This window comes from Castanea sativa, chromosome 3 (genome assembly GCF_040712315.1).
Source record: "Castanea sativa cultivar Marrone di Chiusa Pesio chromosome 3, ASM4071231v1".
In the NCBI taxonomy this organism is placed as follows: domain Eukaryota; kingdom Viridiplantae; phylum Streptophyta; class Magnoliopsida; order Fagales; family Fagaceae; genus Castanea; species Castanea sativa.
Window position 1 is genome coordinate 27,429,003 of NC_134015.1, and position 9,950 is coordinate 27,438,952.

General features: G+C 34.2%; 1 pseudogene; it reads right to left on the minus strand.

The window, feature by feature from the left end:
- Window positions 1-946: 946 nt before the first annotated feature.
- On the minus strand, window positions 947-3,003 carry LOC142628766 (protein FAR1-RELATED SEQUENCE 5-like; annotated as a pseudogene).
- Window positions 3,004-9,950: the final 6,947 nt, after the last annotated feature.

The window sequence follows — 9,950 nt, forward strand, 5'->3', positions numbered from 1 at the left end:
ATCTAGAATAAACCTATCATAGTTCAATATACAAAAAAGAGAACCCTAAGTTAGGAATACAAAAAAGAAGATGGTTCTATCCACCACAATTTAAACATAATATAACCAAAAAATATTTGCTTCCCAATCCATTCTCTTGGACACAAAACTTGTTTGTACATCAACTTTCTTGAAATTGTTGTAATCGATCCTACATAAAAGAATGTACAACGAAATTCAAAAAATAAAATTAGAATGAACATAGTTAAAAAAAGTTCAATATATTCTAATTAAACGCTAAGTGGTCATACCGTAAATAATGACTGGTTGGGATGTATATGCATAGTAGATGATGATGTAGAAGGATATGTCACAATTGGCAATGAGTCCTAAAGACAATTGAGAAAAAAAAAATGAATAAATAACAAAAACATCTATTACAGAACAATTTATACTAAGTAAAAAAATCAAATACATCATAGACCTATACAAAACTTGTGGAGCACAATGTATTTTCTATGACTAACGGGTTCAACCTTGCCATCAAAGATACCTAATTTAAAAAAGTAAAGGTTTATTTTTGAGAATATCAGCAAAGGTATGTATTATCTTGAAACTGAATATATTGTAATTAAGTAACCTCAGTTTGACTTTGTTGATGCACTAACTCCCAATGTGGTGTCAAGCTTGTATTTGCAACATCCCTACAAGAAGTATTTTTATAAACCAAAAATTTAAATACTAAATTAATACTACAACTCAATAAAGTCATGTAGTTACCCGGAATGTTTATGTGTTGGACAATTGGTTCTCACATGGCCCGTTTCTTTGCAAATGCTACATATTTTCTTCTTCATCAATTATTTTTCTTTTGGATGCTTTTGTCTCAAAGTTTTAGGCCTTCCCTTTGATGGAACATGTGAAGGGTCTCATAAAGTAATTGGAATATTTGATAATACTTGATTGTTTAATCATCAACATCATAAACATCTTGCATGGCTAGAAGCTCCTCATGAACTTTTTGTAAAGTTTGTCCAAGATGCTTGTATTGCTTCTCTGATTGTGACCCTACCTCTGCAACTTCCAAAAATTGAAGCATCAAACTATTTCTCATCATGGTAGAAGAAAGTTAAGGCTCCACCTGTACTTCATCACTAGATATGTCATGTACAATGTGCTTCTTGGCATTAATTGTCCATCTTTCTAAAATATAATGTGATGGAAGAAAGTGCACAAGAGATTTCTTCTAAAAAACAACAAGGATATGCCTACAAATAATTCCAACAAACTCAAATATATGGCATGTACAAATAGCTTTTGTCTCAACAATATCAAGAGACACTTCATAAAATGGACCTTCTTTTCCATGAGCTACCATCTTGTATATCTTCTTCACTCATTCTTCACGATATTTGGATGTCTTGTATTTTTTTTACTACAAAATAACTCTTCTTGAAATTTCATAAACATCTTTCTTGTATAAACTTTTGCTGCCTCTGCTTCCAGCTTATAACATGTTTTCAAAATTGGCACTGAATTTTTTGTCTTTACATCCTGTTCTTTCTCTTTAAGATAACATGCATTCAAAGCTTACTCATATTGATAAACAAAATCACTTATCGTTGTACTTGAACGAACATAATCTTTAAAAAATTTATTCATGCTTTCACTCCTTTGAGTTGTAGACATCCCGGCATAAAATGACCTTTGTAAGTAAGTTGGAACTTGGAACTCATCTTTCACACCGCATATAAGGATTTTCCAACCAATCATTATCCCCCAATCCATATTTCTCCATAATTTTACTCCATTCTAACTCAAACTCTTCAATAGTGATTGTATCAGGGATGCAATGGTAAAATTCTCCCTGAAAATATTGATATTTATTATATACATGGGACAACTGTTCAGGAACTTTCTGTAAAAGATGTCACATACACAATCTATGAGTTGCATTTGGCAATACATCTGCAATTGCCTTAGCCATAGCCTTGTCATCGTCTGTTATAATTGTAGAAGGAGGATTTCCAACATTGCATTAAGCCAAGTCTCCAACAACCATATATAATATTCTACTGTTTCAATGACAAGCAAAGCACATCCAAACATCACAGATTGATGATGGTGGTTAACCACTGTGAAATGAATAAAAGGCATCTTATAACGATTTGTTTGGTATGTAGAGTCAAAGGTAACGACATCTCTAAAATATTGGTATGCCATTCTTGACCTGGCATCTGCCCAAAAGCAATTACCCATGCATCCATTTTCATCAACTTCAATTGCATAAATAAAACCTGAATTTTTACGTTGACTCTCAATAAAATATTTGTACATTCCCTGGGCATCTCCATCTTGAAGCAATTTTCTTCTTTTACTACCCAAATAATTTTGAATATCAACCGGAATACATCCAACATTATAATCACCGCCAGATTCTTTACTTAACACAGACATTATCTTGCTTGGGGCTATACCTAACTCATTGAGTGTATCTATAAAATTCTTTTAGGCACTTGTTATCACTCTATGCCCACGAAGCAAGCTTATACTCTTAGGAGTAAGAAGCTTATGATTATGACCCTCCACAAACTTACATACAATCCATGTATCATCAACTTTCTTTAAACCTATCATTGTTTTGCATCCCACTCTTGTTTCTGCACGCTCTGAACCTATTCTTTCATTATCTTTATTACATTGATGACGAAATCCTTCCTTCAAACAAACATATTCAGTTTCAACCAATATTTTATCTTTATTCTTTCGAGTATGATTTACTCGTATACTAAAACCCTTTTGCCTTGCATATGCATTATAATATGCACGAGCAGCCTATAAGTTACCAAATACCATATCAAGACGTGGTTCTGAATGCCTATTGCATGCAAAAGGTTGATTTGAATCATCCAATGAGAAGTCTACATTATTTTGATCTTCATTTATTTCTGACTCATCATGTACTAAGTCATCCACCATATCAAAAAGTGAGATTGTTTCAGGTTCTTTGTTGTTCGCACTCATATTTTCAATTAAAGTAATTTTAAATTTCAATATGACCTATAAAAAAACAAAAGAGAAGAAAAATTCATAAGCAACAATTAAGAATAAATTTAAAATTTGTGTTATTACAATACTAAACTTGCCCAATTTGGCAAACTTGTTCTATTACAAAATTATAATTTAATTGAAAAATTTTACACTAATATTACAATTATCATTAAAAAATTATCATTGAAAATTGGTAACGTTTCAAGTCAATTTAGGATACAAGTAAAGAGTAAATCCAACCACTTAATACAAAACCAAACAACCAATTTGATTGTTTGAAATTCAAACTAATTCCACAAAAGCACAACAAAGGCAGGGTACATTTGAACATCTTGTTCAACAACTCAATAAATTTTATTACATAAAACAGCTCCGAGTACATCCTTAATTTCACTCCGGTACATAGAGAGAGCAAATTGACATTACAAGTAGGAGAAAATTGACATTACAAGTAGGGGTAAATTATAATAGCTATCAAATAAATTATACCAACTGTGTCCTAGAGGCTAAAGTTGACAGTGGAGAATTTAACAACCACAGTAAGTAATTTTTCGGAAAGGCACCTGTAAGAAAAAACAAGATTCTCATTCAATTAAATTCATTTCATGGTTGAACTAATATAGAGACTAAAAATATAGAACTTTTCAGTGTTAGATTCCTAATTCAACAAAATCCCAAGAAAAGCAAGTCCAAAACTTTAAGTCAAGGTTTAAAAAAAAAAACACAAATTGAAAGAAATATATATAGGAAACAATTCAGCAATCCTATCATAGAAGTAACATTCTTTTGAACCTTCTAAAACTGTGATAGGTAACTACCAACCCAAAAAAAAAAAAAATCAAATTCAATTTAGTCAAGCAGAAAATTGTGCATAATCTATGTTAAATGACAGTCATCTCCTACACCTTATACCATGGACTTGAGCATTAAGCTATCATAGTAGAGCCATACACAACAAACAGGACAGCATAAAGATATAATGATTTGCATAAAAAAATAACCAAATAGGACAACATAAAGAGATTTGAGCAAACATACACATGGTATTCATTAGCTGATTAAAGAAACTATGGTCAAAATTTTCCCTACAATTTTCCATACAAAATTTTCATTAGCAAATAATACTCTCCTAAGTATCAAATCAGCTAATTACACTTCATTTTTATCAATGTTCTATATCAGCAGAACATATAGATTAGGTGTCATTTGACCATGTATCAAACATTATTCCTACCTATCCCAAAACCCAACAAATCTCAAATTAGTTTGGTATCAAAGCTTTTGTCCAACGTCAGTATTTGAAAATTCACAAAATTCTTGCAATTAGAACTTATACTCCTGGAACTTATACATTTCAACTAATAGAACTTATACATTTCAACTAATACTCCTGGAACTAAATTATAACTTAGAAGAACTACAATCCTCCAATAACTACAATCAAATTTTGTTACGAGTTGAACCCTAACACTTAGGAATCTAATCAAAACGCATCAAGAAACCAAAATACAGAAGAAAAAAAAAACCATAAATAATTCATGATGCTCCAAAATAACCCATAAACCCAAAAAAAAACCCATCAATAATTCGAAATCCAAATTGGGGAAAAGGGAAAATCATGAAAAATGAACCTTTGGATCGTGGCTCATGGCGACTCCGATATGTTTACAAGCTCCACGCATAGCTCCGACGACCTCTGTGGTGGTGAGCTTCGGTGTGTGGTGTGGTGGAGGTTTGAGCAAGCAAAGATGGAAGAGGGAGGAAGCAGAAGTCGGTTGTGGCGTAAGCTTTTTTTCTTCTTTATTCATTCTCTGTTTGATTAGGGATTTAAGTGATAAGTTACAAAAAGATGACGTGGCAAAATTCTATTGGCTGGCATAAAACTAGTGTTTTACGCCACAACTTGACCTAATGTATTCTCATTTTGTATTGATTCCAAAATATACTCAAGTTCTTTTTTTCTTTTCTTTTTTAGTTTCTTAATGACCTCCTGAAAAAAAAATTCGGAGTCTTCACTGAGTATAAAGTGGAACATAAAAGGTGGTACGAATGATGTGTATTGTTAGAGGGGTATGGTTATGAATAAATCATTTGATTCCTTTTACATGTAGCTATTTTCATGAGCTTGAATTTATGCATGTATGGTTAGAGTTGAATTGAAGTAAATTTGATATCCATGCATGATGTATATATAGTAAATGGAATTGCTAGAGACTTAATATTGATTACAAAGATTGTGGGTTCAAAGTTTTGTTTATAATCTACATGTACAAGCTTGAGTTTATATGAATTTTTTCTTATTTGAATACGGCTTGGCATGCTAGCTCTTTGTTGATGCCTATTTTGGCAAAAGGACCCAATAACAGAAGAAGCCCAACAATATAAAAAGGGTGAAGAAAGAAGAATTAGCAAAGTAATAAGTAACAAGGTAAGAAAAAACAATTAAACTCGAATGGCAGGAATAATGGTCCACATGCCTACAAAATAGTAAAAGGGCCCCCAAAAAAGCAAATGGGCCCAAGGGAGCCTCAAAGAATGAAATAGTAAGTCCATAGGAATCATAAGAAGTAGAAAACAAGCAAAGACGGGCCGGAGGAGCCCAAAGAAAGGGATTAGTAAATGGAATTGGTTTGAAGACCAATAAACCCAAAAGTAAAGGATTGATAATTGAGCCGAGGAAGCCCAAAAGATTTAGCAAAAACCCATGGGAATGAAGAAGTAGGAAAGAATGAGATGGGCCAAGGATGCCCCAATGAATGAAACGGGCCAAAGATGCCCAAAGGAATAAAATAGGTCGAGGAAGCCCAAGATTATATGAGAATTGACCCAACAGAAATACTAGGCAACATAAACTAAAGGAATGAATAATATCTGAAACTGGTATGGCAAGCCCAAAGGAAGTCCAGCTAATGAAAGTTAAACGATATTGTGGCAGGAATAATGTAGTGGCGTGGCAAGAGTACCAGTCAGCCCACAAACCAAAAGTGAAAGGAGACAGGGGCCAAATTAAAAGAAGCAAAAGCCCACATCCAAGCAATACCCTGCCAAAGAAGAAATAGGATGCAAAGAATGAAGACCCAATGACTCACCCACGCCCAAAAGTTAAATAAGCAGCAGAACAAGTAGCAAGACTAGACAAACCCACAGGCAATGGCAAACGCGTGAACACTAGACAAACAATGGACTCATATGGGAGTTAAGCTCACACAAGGCTCAGGCACCACCTACCTGTACCTAGCCAATACAAGGGCGGTGGGCCATGGGTCAAAGGTAAGAGAGGGTGTAGTCTGGCGAAGGGGAAAAGGAGGAAGCCTATTCTGGGGTTCCCACTCAAGCTCTTTTGAGGGAAATGTCCTACGGGGATAACATACCACCCAAAAGAGGCAAACATGAGCTGGAATCAGTAGGTGCATGCTATAGGAGTTAGTAAGAAAGAAACTCAGCCCTTATCCGGATGGGAATGCCACAAGAAGTAAGACCAATTGGTAGTCCGGGAAGGACACCCACAACAGGCCAAAAGTAGTTGCGGGTAAAATGGTTAGTCTCATCACAGCAAGCAGTATAAAAAGGCCTTAGCCATGCACAGTAAACAAAAAAACAACAACAACAAGTAGGAATAGGAGAAAGCATTGAAAAACAGAGAAAAGTAAACAAAGAAAGAAAAAGAAAAGAGCTGAGAGTGAAGAGAGAAAACATGAGTGTGAGGAGTGAAAAAGCATGCACCAATAGGCTACCCACTTCTCTCCCTCTCAATAGCCCATTCTCTAGCAAGTTAAGAGTCTGAGATTAAGCCACTTAGGTCCATTTTCCAAAGTAAGCAATTTCTATGGCAGGACTACCCTGTGAGGTTACCTACATTGGAGATTGGTTCCCTTCTTGGACTTAAATCTACCAAGGGGCCGAGTTTAGCAGACTAACCCCCTTTCTTCTTTTATCATAATTGCTCAAGTGCTAACGTTATTTTTCTTGTTATTTATTCATTCCTGCCATACTTATATTATCGTATTTCCCTTTTTTGCAAGATTGTTTAAGCATTATCTTTTCTCAGTAGCAAGTACTTTAGTTAAAATATTTTAGTTATTCTGCTGTATTATTTTTTTCTCCTGCTATAACATTTTGTGATAGTATACCCTGCTGTGAGCACATGACCAAGATCCCTGCCAGTGGTTCTAGCTTGCGCACAAGCTGGCTTAAGGTGAGTTTCAATTAAGCCAGTCCCGACTCTCCTACCCTAGAATCATTGGGTCATAGTACGGCAGGAGCAGTCCAGCCCAGGATATATATAAAAATAAAATATAAAATAAAAAAGGCCCACCACACTCTTTAGCTAGTTTTGTAAATCCCATCAATCTTTAGGCTTGATTCAAAAGGCAACTTTTCAAATAGTTTTTCAAATCTATTTTTTAAAAGGAAAATTGATTTCAAATTGGAGTTTGTTTTCAAAAGTAAATTTCAAAATGTCTTTAAATCTTCCAAGTCTTAAAAGCTAGTTTTATAAACATGTTTTTCGAGTAAAAACTACTAAAACCCCCTTAAATTTTTTTGTTGTTCACTAAGAATGGACAGAAGGGATCAAAACCAATTGATCAATTTTGATTGATGTGCCAAATAGGGTTCAGCTTCGAACACAAATGAGGATCAAATTAACATTGAACTCTATTTTATTTTCTAGAATAAAGCTGAAGCAATATACATGGTCAAGATACATTATTAAAATTTCATAAATAATATTAGGACAAACAATGATAGGTTAACTAATACGAATGACTACATAAAATTCAAAATTAGTTGTATATATTTTTTCATGCTCTTTGTATCAAGGAAATTAAAGAAATGTTGGAAAAAATTCTAAAAATGTTGGAAAAAATTCTAAAAATGTAATAACTTCTTAGTGAAGCCATTTGCTTTAGGTATTTCAATATAACAATTTACGCTTTTTGCAGATAGACTCACTTAGTGTTATTATAGATATTATACTTATCCATACTTTGATTATTCATCCTTTTAATATGAAACCAAAAAGAAAAGAAAAGCAATTCCTTCAAATTATCATGCTACAGTCTATATAAAGAAAATCCTGCAAAATAGCTTTTATTCTCTCTCTACTGTTAGGATTTGTGCCCTTAAATCCTATAGTATGATACTATGTATGATATTATGTATGACATTGTGTATGACTTAATATTTTGATTAATAAAGTTGTTTTATTATTATCTAAAATAATGGTAACATGAATATTGGGACATTATCATATAGTTCATGAGATGCATAGTATGTGATTTATGTGATTTAGTAACAGAAGATATAAGTGACAAATTCTTTGTAAACTCAGAATTTATAATTCGTAGTCGGTGATGAAATTGGGCATTTCATCTGCGAAGACTATAACGTATCAACTAAGATGATTTGTCTTGATCATGGAAGTGGAGACTTCTAGTTGATATGTTAATATGTTTTAAGAGTTAAGACATATTGATCTGGACCGCTATGAGATTTATTATTCTCCTAACGACTGTCAAATGAATAATAAATCTCACGACTTCTATTTGCATGAACTCTTAATCTTGAGAGAATAATGAACCTGATCATGAGGTGTAGGTTACTTTGATATATCAGGAGTGAGATCTCAAGTAACGGTCAAAACCTCAGTATGTTGGGCAGTCACATTTAATGTTGATGGAACATATATTCTCAAGATGGAATGCATAATCTCTTTATGGAGATATAAAACATTCCCTTAAGATAAGTTTAATGGGTTTGGTTATTCAGAGTACTTTAGTAAAGCGTTACTAAAGTATATATTTATGAAATTGGATTTTATAAATATATGATGAATAACTTAAAGGATTAAACCGGATACTCAAGGATTAAGATTGATGATGCGAAGAAAATCAATAGGCTGGATGCTTCGGACTTGAAAGGACTACTGGTTCTTTCTACGGCCTGAAAAAGAAAGAAAAGCGTATCAAAGGCGACCGGGGCTGCCGGCCAAAAATCATCCGATGGCAAAGTTAGTTTTTCCCTCTGAGTTATCTGAGTTCCAACTTTTTTGGAGTAAAAACTGAACATACCCTGGGTTTGTCTGAAACAGCCTTTATATAGTGTTCTCATAGGCGGTTACCAAAATTGAAACTTCTCCTGGCTTCAAGGAGAGATAGAAATCAAACGTAACTTGCATAACCGTTTGGAAGTTATGCTCTTGTTTCACAACGGATACCTGGCGGTTATGCGTGGGATAAGGGATTATCATATCTCATTTGGAGATTTTCCTAAGTGTGACACCCTCGTCCTTGAGTTCCTCAGTTGGGCGTGCTTTGTTTCACACGCGGGGGCTGTTTCGTCTAACGGGTGAATTTGCTCAAGACGAGGATGTCGACACTCTGGACGAGTGCATCACTCTGATGGTGCGTACCTCGTCTTGAGCTCTTCTTCCCTGGACGAGGCACTTGTAGGTAAGTTTCTGAGGGTGTTTACGGTAGTAGGTGGGCTATGGACGACCTGTATGGACGACTTGGAGATGGGCTAAATCATTCCCCTATCAAAGATGTAGTAATTTTCAAAGTGACAGTCTATATTTATAACTTTGTATTACTACGAATATTTTATGAAGGGGTTGCATGTATAATAAAGTCTTAGGATATAATTTATTAATAAGGCCTAGAGTGCAATTATATTTATATAGTGGTATTAAATATAATTAATGGAAACTTTGGACTTGTCAAAAGTTGACGGAAAAGCCCAAGACCCATTGGAGCTAGTGTCTTATTGGTCCCTTTTGGTCCCACTCCAAGCCACACACTAAAGCCCAATTGGAAAGGCCCAATAGGCCAGCCCAATTAGATAATCAGTTAGTTATAAAGGGAGAAATATACAGAATTTTTATTAGTGATATAAGAAATGGTGTGTATGTGAGAGTGAGA